Below are 9,908 nucleotides of genomic sequence, written 5' to 3'. Positions count from 1 at the left end.
TTCTGGCTTGCTCAGCATGACATTACTACATGAAAAATTGTGTCAGCATTTCCTAAATTGTTCCCTGTGAAGCTCCAAAGAGCTGCACAAGCTCCTGTGCTGTGCAGAGTGAACAGAGGAATGACAGTTTGGTGAAATAAAATTATTCCAGGTATTAAAACTAAAAGCTGACAGAGTATTTTAAGTAGTAACTTAAATCCACTGTTAATTTAAGCAAAATAACATAAATAGGAAAAATAATCCTGATCATAGAACAATTTGTTTTGGAAGGGATGTTTAAGGGTCATCTAGTCCAACCGCCCTTTCAACTAGATGAAGTTGCTCAGAGCCCCATCCAGCCTGACCCTTGATGTTTCCAGGGCTGGTGGTATCCACCACCTCTCTGGGAAACCTGTTCCAGTATTTCAACACCCTTATTGTAAAAAACCTTCTTTATGCAGGTCCTGCTACAGCGTTTGTCTCCGTCTTTCTTACTGACCCCCTTCAAGTATTGAAAGGCTGCAATAAGGTCTCCCTGGAGCCTTCTCCAGGCTGAACAACCCCAGCTCTATCAACCTGACTTCAAGGCCCTCCTCTGGACCCACTTCAACAGGTCGATGTCCTTCCTGTGCTGGGGACACACCCAGAGCTGGATGCAGTGTTCCAGGTGGGGTCTCACTAGAGCAGAGCAGAGGGGGACAACCATTTCCCTTGACCTTCTGGCCACACTATTTTTGATGTGGCCCAGGACACATTTGGCTTTCTGCGCTGTAAGTCAACATTGCTGGGTCATGTCCAGACTCATCCACCAGCACCCCCAAGTTCTTGTCAGGGCTGCTCCCGATCCATTTGTTTCCCAGCCAGTATTGATACTGGGAGTTTCCTCAACCCACGTCCAGGACTTTGCATTTGGCCTTGTTGAACCTCATAAGGTTTTCATGGGCCCACTCCTCAAAGTTGTCCAGGTCCCTCTGGATGGCATCCTGTCCCTCAGGGGTGTCAACTGCACCACTCAGCTTGGTGTCATCTGCAAACTTGCTGAGGGTGCTTTCAATCCCAGTCTCTATGTCATTGATAAAGATATCAAACAGTAGTGGTACCAATAGGGATCCCTGAGGGACACCACTTTTCACTGATATCCATCCGGACATCGAGCCACTGACCACTACCCCCTGGATGTGACCATCAGACTAATTCCTTATCTACCAAACAGTCCACCCATCGAATTTGTATCTCTTCAATTTGGAGAGAAGGCAGTTGTGGGAGACTGTGGCAGGGGCCTCTATGGAAGTCCAGGCAGATGTCATCCATAGCCCTTCCCTTGTCCACTGACGTAGTCCCTCCATCATAGAAGGCCACCGAGTTGGTCAGGCAGGACTTGCCCTTGGTGAAGCTGTGCTGGCTGTCCTGAATCACTTCCCTGTTCTTCATGTGCCTTAGCAGGGCTTCTAGGAGGATCTGTTCCATGTTCTTCCCAGGCACAGAGGTGAGGCTGACAGGTCGGCAGTTCCCAGGTCCTCCTTTCTACCCCTTTTAAAGGTGGGAGCAATATTTCCCTCTTTCCAGTCACCTGGGACTTCAGCTGATTGCCATGACTTTTCAATTATCTTGGAGAGTGCCTTGGCAACTACATCAGCCAATTTCCTCAGGACTCTGGGATGCATCTTGTTGCATCCCACAGACTTATGTATGTTCAGGTTCTTCAGGTGGTCGTGAACTTGATCTCCTCCTACAGTGGGAGGGACTTTGCTCCCCCAGTCCCCATCCTGCTGTCCATATGCTTGAGAGGTGTGGAAGAGAAGTTTCCATTGAAGAATGAGGCAAAAAATTTGTTGACTACCTCAGCCTTCTCCTCATCCCTTGTTACCAGTTTAATGGCTTTGCTGCTTTCTTTGACCTTCCTTTTCTGGTTAATATACCTGTAGAAGTCCGTCTTGTTATTCTTTGAGTCACTTGTCAGGTTCAGTTCCAGCTGTGCCTTGGCCTTCCTCGCCCCATCCCTACACAACTGTACTCTTCCCAGGTTACCTGTCCTTGTTTCTACTGCCTGTTCATTTGCTTCTTGCCATTTAGTTTGAATAGCAGGTCCCTACTGAGCCATGCCAGTCTCTTACCTTCCTTGCTTGATTTCTTACCCCTAGGGATCAAGAGCCCTTGTACTCTATGGAAAGCAACCTTAAAGATCTGCCAGCTCTGTTCTGCTGCCTTGTCCCTGAGGGCAGTTTCACAGGGAGTCCTATTGTTCCTAAAATTAAGGGTCCTGACTTTACTCTCATCCATAGTCCAGGCTGCCTCCAATCTTGATGCCCTTGATTGGTGACCATCAGGTCCAGTATCACATCCACTCTGGTGGAGCTGTCTGTTACCTGGCTCAAGAAGTTATCCTCCATGCTTTCCAGGAGTCTTCTGGTTTGGCTACAGCTTGCTGTGCTAGTTTCCCAGCAGAAGTCCCCCAGCAGGGCAAGAGCCCGCGAGCATGATTCCTCCTGCAGCTGGAGCAAGAAGGCTTCAATAGGCCCCCCTTGGCCAGGTGGGCTGTGGTGACACCAATCATAATGTCAGCAAGCCTGGTGCCATGTAGGCCAACCCACTGTCAAAGAAACTAAAGTTCTGGCAGTGACACCAGCCACAGAGCCATGTATGAGACTGGGCCCCTCTGTTTGTTCCAGTGTTGTTGCCTCCAACCGTAAGGATAGAGGAAAAAATTACCTGTGCTCTATATTCCCTTACTAACCATCCCAAGGTGCTGAAGTCTCCTTGGATCATCCCTGGACTGTGATGTTACGGTTCCATCGCCACCCACATGGAGGACCAGTAGTGGGTAATAGTTCCAGAGCTGTATCAGGCTAGAAAGTTTTCTGAAGATGTCCTTAACCTAGGCCCTAGAGATGCATCAAACTTCCCTAAGAGGAACATTTATCCAGCATATTTGATCCTTTATTTCCCTCAGAAGCAAATCACCTACAACCACAATCTATCTCTTCTTCCTCATGGAGGTGGTTGTGATGTGTGGGGTTAAGGCCTTTCCAACTCTGGCAGTACCTCGTCCATTGACTGGCCTTCCACATCCAGAGCCTCATACCTATTGTACAGAGGCACCTGTGAGGGAGAGGTGGGCAAGGAGGGGTTTTACCTGCTGCCCAAGCAAGGATTTACTTCCATTTACGCCTTTCTTTAGAGCTACTGCTTTCTGCCTCCTGTGGGGAGGATACAGGCACCTCCAAGTGCAATCTGGGGGAAGAGGGATTAGTGTGGAGTAGGGAACATTGCCAACACTGGGTGAAACAGGCTGCCCTGGAATACTCTTTTGGGCATGAGGCATGCTTGCCAGGGGGTTCCTATGTCATGGAATGGGTGCTGACATGTTTTCTGAAGTGAATACTGAGATCCTGGACACAAATGTTGACATGGGGCTCCTGGGCACAGTTGCTGAACACAGCAACTGGTTCATATACTTTTTATGCGGAAAATATGGCATAAATATATCCCTCAGCTATATTTCAACATAATACATCTCTCACATGTAATTACCTAGGTAGCCTAGGTAATTAGAGAGATAGACAACAGGTAGCAAAGGCATATAATGCTTTCAGAAAGCTTCATAAAAGAGTTTGGCGAAATAAACACCTGAAGAAAAGCACAAAGATCAGTGTTTACAGAGCCACAGTGCTGTCTACTCTCTTATACAGATCTGAATCATGGGTCATCTACTGCCACCACCTGCGTCTCCTAGAACGCTTCAATCAACGCTGCCTCCGAACAATCCTAAACATCCACTGGTCAGATTATGTGACCAATACATCTGTTCTAGAACAAGCAGCAGTCACAAGTATTGAGGCCATGTTACTGAGAACACAGCTGCGATGGGCAGGACATGTCTCCAGGATGAAGGACCACCGCCTCCCTAAGATCCTGCTCTATGGTGAACTTGCCACTGGCTGCTGCAAGAGAGGAGCCCCAAAGAGAAGATACAAGGACTCCCTGAAACAACATCTCAGCCTTGGCCATATTGATCACCATAACTGATCTACTCTGGCCTCCAATTGGAGGCCTGGAGACACACCATCTATAACGCTACTGATGCTTTTGAGAATGCACGCAGGATCACCCTTGAGGAGAAAAGACAATGCAGAAAGAATTGTGTCTTGCAGAATATACCACCTAAGGAGTCTTTCTGTTGTGCCTTTTGCAACCGGACATGTCTATCCCGTATTGGCCTTTTTAGCCACCAACGTGCTTGCAACAAACGTGGGTAGAGCCCTTCCCAAATCTTTGTTCATGAAGCCTAGCCATGATGATGACATCTCTCACATATATTTCAACCCTGCTATTAAGGCTTTAGGTTACAAACCTTTATCACATTCCTTAAGACTGGATATATTTGCTGCCACTGCATTCCCGATGCCAGGACAAGTAGTTGTTTTATCAAGTGCTTTGCTCTTGTGACTGCTGGAGGAAACTCTTGCAGAAGAGGACACTGGTAGCAAGAAATTTGGTTGCTATTTTGGGAATGTGGTGGATGTGTTTTGCCCTTGGCTAATTTTTGCTTCGCTATTCGAAATGTGGATTGAAATGCATTTTGGCAGTGAGGATCCCATTTTGTTGCACATCCTGCTGCAGACACATAAACCACTCAAGATCTGAGATGAGATAGTACAGGAAACCTTCTGCAGAGTTCCTGCCTCCATCTTCTCTTGAGTCCTTAGTATCACCTCCAGTGGCTGGGAGTGATTCTATTAACCTTGAGCCTTACACTGCTTTTTCTAAGCGAGTTTTCTCTTTCAACTTGGAACCAACAGGAAGCAAGAGAATGTTTTGTCACAGGCTGCCTTGGGATGCCCTGCAGTGACAGGGTGAGGTTGTTTCTGCTACACCGGGGGGGGGGGGGTCACTTGTGCTCCCTGGTACTTTGGCTGATGCATTTCTGACTAATGCTTGCTGCCTATATAGCGCTTTCCTCTAATGTCTGCATCTCTCCTGCCATCGCCAGGCAGGAATCAGATCCAGTACCCGAGTTTTCCACTCTGGTTGCTTTATCTGTGCCAAAGGTGAGCAGTAAAGAGGCACCGCTGTGGCTCAGGTTTGGCCATACGGTAACTCAGTAACCACAGGTAATTACAGGGGGCTGGAAACTGGATGTTGACTTACCATGGTTTCCCTTGTATACAGAGGGCACTTGCTGGTTGCTGTAGAGCACACACGGAGCTGCTCTGTCTCTCGGTAACGCATTTGGTGTTTGCATTTTTCATCTTGTCCAGAGCTAGTTTCTCCTGCAAATGACATCTGGAAACAGATAGTGCATATAATGTTATTTGCAAGCCCAGGTTGGGGCCGTTAAATCAGAGCTCTCTTGTTTTCATGTGTCTGATCACATCAGCATCACCCAGCATCATTCTACTCCAGATAATTCCTACTCAGTACCTGTCAGCTACTGTATTTGTCATGTACAATCTTTATAATCAGATAAATTAAAGCCTGTAATGGGGAGGCATTTCTTCTTTCAAACTTCTGCATCACTGCCCAATGCTGATAAGAAGACTCTTCTGATGCCCTGGAACAATATTCTGGGGAGCTGCACAGTAGTGCAGAAAGGACTACCTTGGTTATTTATTATCTTGATATTTGGTCAAGTAAATCAAGGTGCTTATTTGCTAAAGGAAAAATAGAGAAAAGGACACAGCATTCTAAGGTTTAAAAGGCATGAGCATGTATAAATGATATTGCATCTGCATTAGCCTAGTGTGTAACATCAGCTTTCAAAGCCCTGTGTGATTAGGACAGTGATACGCTTGAGGCATCACAATCTCTAATCCTGTGCAGACATTGCAGCACTGAGGACCTTTGAGGCATGTTGATTTTTATATCTGGAAGAGTGTTGATGGAGATTTTTGCATTAAAATTAACTCTCCCTGAGCCAAAGCCAGCGCAGTGGAGATGCAAGTTTTCCCAAGATTCTTCCTCCTCTGAGGATGGCCTTTCAAATTCCCAGTTAATGTGCAGGCTAAATAAAAGCAGGTATCCCCTGGGCAGATCTGGGTATGAGCCTGTCAAACTTACCTCAAGCCAGCTAAGAGCCTTCCTGGGCCTGGTTAACCAGTTAGGCTTGAGACATTAATCATGGGTATAACCAACTGATTTCTGCTAGAATCACAGCTCTATCCTTATTCTAAATATTATTTTTTCTGTTTTTGTCTGAAAGCCACAAGAGTTACAATTAAGCACTGTAATTAAAAATGGCATAAATTCCATTTTGACTTCTGTGGCACTCTACATACTGGTTGCTTTGTGCCTGCTTGGAGTGAAAGGAATTCCCTGCACTGATGGTTTTTACCTGGACAAAGCAAGAGATATGATAATTTCCAGGGAGAAAAGCCAGTTAACTCTGGCATTGTGTATACATCTCAAAGCAGATTAGTTTTGCCAGATCTTCATAAATCATTATATGACTATTTTTTTTTTAAGAGGAATACTGTGATGATCTAGAGCACAGGAAAGATCCCTGCTGATGTTTACAGCCTACTTCAGTTGCAGAAACTAATTGGAATTATTTTTCCAGAGTTTTTTCTGGTCTGCCTGTGAACCCTTGTTTTCCTTAATAATATCGTTATTGATTTTTCTGCTTGCTGAGCCCCAGTGGTAATGTACACTGCCAGTAAATGCCCATTGTAAGGGCCCAGCATAACTCTTAAACAGGACCTAAAATTTGAAGCTTCATCGTAAATAATTGCATTATTAACAAAAGTCCTCATGCATTAAGAGTTTTCTGTGTGTTTTAACTGAACCAACTTTAGGAAACTGTACTACTGTGGTGGGGACAGGACAGTTGCATTTCTTTTGGGAAAGTTTGGAGCTTTCTAAAGGGAAAGAAAAATGAAATTGGAATAGAGAAAAAATAGTGTGACACCAGTTTGTATTTGTCCACTGCTACCCTTCTCTTTCCTACCTGTTAAAGTAGAAGTACGTGTTGCTTGCATAGGTTAAACATGTAAGACATCAGGTTATTAATGCTGGGTGATACTGATTCCCCACCTCACTCATTTCACTCTCTTTTTTTTTTCCCCTGCGATCTTATCATGATGTTTTCTTTCTCCTGCTGTACAGCTCCATTTGCTTATTTGGTTTCACAAACGAATCATTAAGAGGAATCATCATTATGGGATTAACTAAAAGACTTAATGATGAAACAATAAACAAACAGTGAATTTTGTTTGGAAACCAAATGATAATCAAATAGTGATTGGGCACGTATTGGGTCTGGCTGAGATAGAGTTTATTTTCCCCGTCTCATCCCTCACAGTGTTGTGCTTTGCATTGGTAGCTAGAAAGGTCTTGATAACACACCAGCGTTTTGGCTACTGCTGGGAACACTGGCACAGGCTGAGGCCCTGCTTCCCAACCAGACATTGCTTGCTGATGGGAAGTAAAAATAATTTTGTTTTTTCTCTTTGCTCATGTTCACACAAACTTTTGCCTTTGCTTCGGTAACCTGCCTTATCTCAACCAACAAGTCATTCTCTATGTTATTTTCTCTCCCTTGTCCAGCTGAGGAGTGGAGTGATAGAGCAGCTTGATGGGCACCTGGCACCTAGCCAAGGTCAACCCACCTCAGGGCAATCAATAACTGAATTAGTGGTTTGATGATGGTTTAGATGATAATTCACATGGCAAATAAACAGGGATAGAACCCTATTACTTACTACACTTCTAACAATGGCTGGATAATGTTGCTACCCTACAGTATAACTTTGGGCCTGAGGTGAGATGTCGCTTACCTTGCTGTAGATACCTAATGCCAGGTAAGGGGTCTTGTCTCAAGGAGTAAGCTTGAGGGGTGTCCCTGCTCAAGCTGCACCAAGTCTCAAGATGCTCCAGGGGAGATTCAGGTTGGATATTAGGAGAAATTTCTTCACAGACAGGGTGATTGGAATGGACCACCCAGGGAGGTGGTAGAGTCACTGTTCCTGGGAGTGTTTAAGATTGGATGTGGCACTTAGAGCCATGGTCTAGCTGACATGGTGGTATTTGGTTGAAGGTTGGACTTGATTGTTCTCACAGGTTTTCCAGCCTAATTGATCCTGTGATTCTGTGATCAACGGGAGATCTGTAGCATGCCTCCCTTCAGGGAAGCACAATAGGCTTGGGTGGCTACTGTATGGATTTTTATAGCGTGATTGGATTACGTGCAGGAGCGCAGCCATCACTGTTTTAATCATGTCCAGTCTCAGCTCAGCTGATACTCTTAAATCCTGGTAGGACATGGCCTAGGCTCCTGTGGTCCTGGAAATATGTAGCCCAATCCATAGACATAGACACACAGGTCTGCACAGCAGGGTTTACCTCAGTCAGGGCTCTTGTCAGCAGTGCCTGAACCACAGTGCTGTTCACTCACCCAGGGCAGGGGCACCTGTCACGCCTGGAGGGAGATGTGGAGGCCAGGAGGGCACTGGATGCTGGGAAGAAGCCTGTGATGTATCTCAGCTGGCATGAAAGCTCTTGCACAGGCAGGGAACCAAGCATTGGGCAAGCCTCTGCATGCTGGGAAGGGCTGTGCTTCTGACACAGTAGCTGCTGGCACAGAATGCAGAAGTGCCAGGTTGCTGTGGCACAGGTCCAGCTTTTGCAAAGGCTGATTTTGGAATAGGTGAAACAACAACACTCAGCAGCGCTGAACCTCACAGATCAGAACTCAGTCCTCCACTAGAGGAGGACCAGGTTGGGGAACATATTTAAACAATGTGGGCATACAGGAGCCCATGGGACCTGGTGGGATGCACCTCTGGATGTGGGGAGAGCTGGCAGGTGTCAGTGCGAGGCCACTCTCACTGTGAACAGTGGTGGTGATTCCAGGGCCTGCTGTTCTCTGGAGGAGCAGCAAGGAGGAGGATGAGGAAACCTGCAGGACAGCCAGCCTCACCACAGAGGGAGATGATGGCGCAAATAGACCGGGAAACCATCTCCAAACAAAGAACAAGAAGGGGCCTGGGAGTACTCAGCACAGATTTACTAAGGAAAAACCAGGCGCAACCAACTGGCTCAACAGCTGGCACCAGGGGATCCTGATCAGCAGCACAACATCCTCCTGAAGGCCAGTTCCGAGTGGTGCACTCCAGTGGCTGATACTGGGGCCAGCACTGCTTAATGTTGTCATTAATGACCGGGGCAATGATCCCTCAGTAGGTTTGCATGTTCCATAGCGTAGAAGCCCAGAAGATAACGGGCCTAATGTGTATGTATCACACCCTGACAGCGGAGCCAACCAAGGATTGTTGTGGCTGGAAAAAGGGGCCGGAGGGAGGTAATGCAGCACTTTTTTGAGATTAATTCCTTGTTCTGGCTCCTGGAGATAAGCACAACACAGTTGAGAAACTTACCTCTAGAGCGGGAATAAACTTATCTATAAAAAAGTACCCCCACAGAGCCCAGGTGTGCGCCTGCCCCAGGACACCCCATCAGCTGGATCGGTGCTGGAGCCAGGACTAGTGATCTCTTTTTCTCTCTTTCTTCCTTTCTCTCTGCCCCTCTTTAACCCACCTCTCTCTCTCTCTCCCCCTCCTTTCACCCTACCCCTTTATCCAAAACCCACCGCTGCTTATACAAGAGGTCTGGGACTAACATACCAATTTCCATGCCAAGTATGTAATTTACTAATAAAACTTTGTGAGGTTTTGTGGACTTTCTGACTTTTGTTGTTCTTTTTGACCATGAGCATCTGTGAATCTTGGGTGCTCCCTTTCCTTAAGGGTGGGATATCACACATACCAAGACTGAAACTTATGTGAATAAACACTTTGTCCACATTTGTCACGTTACAGTTGCACTAATATTTGTGCCTTTAAGTAGCCTGACAGGACTTTTCAGCTATGGATATTTAATTATTTTTCTGTCCTCTAAAGAAGAAAATTAACTGTTTATAGTACATAGGCAGACAT

The sequence above is a fragment of the Chiroxiphia lanceolata genome, chromosome 1, assembly GCF_009829145.1.
Source record: "Chiroxiphia lanceolata isolate bChiLan1 chromosome 1, bChiLan1.pri, whole genome shotgun sequence".
In the NCBI taxonomy this organism is placed as follows: Eukaryota; Metazoa; Chordata; class Aves; order Passeriformes; family Pipridae; genus Chiroxiphia; species Chiroxiphia lanceolata.
This window is presented reverse-complemented; position numbering follows the sequence as displayed.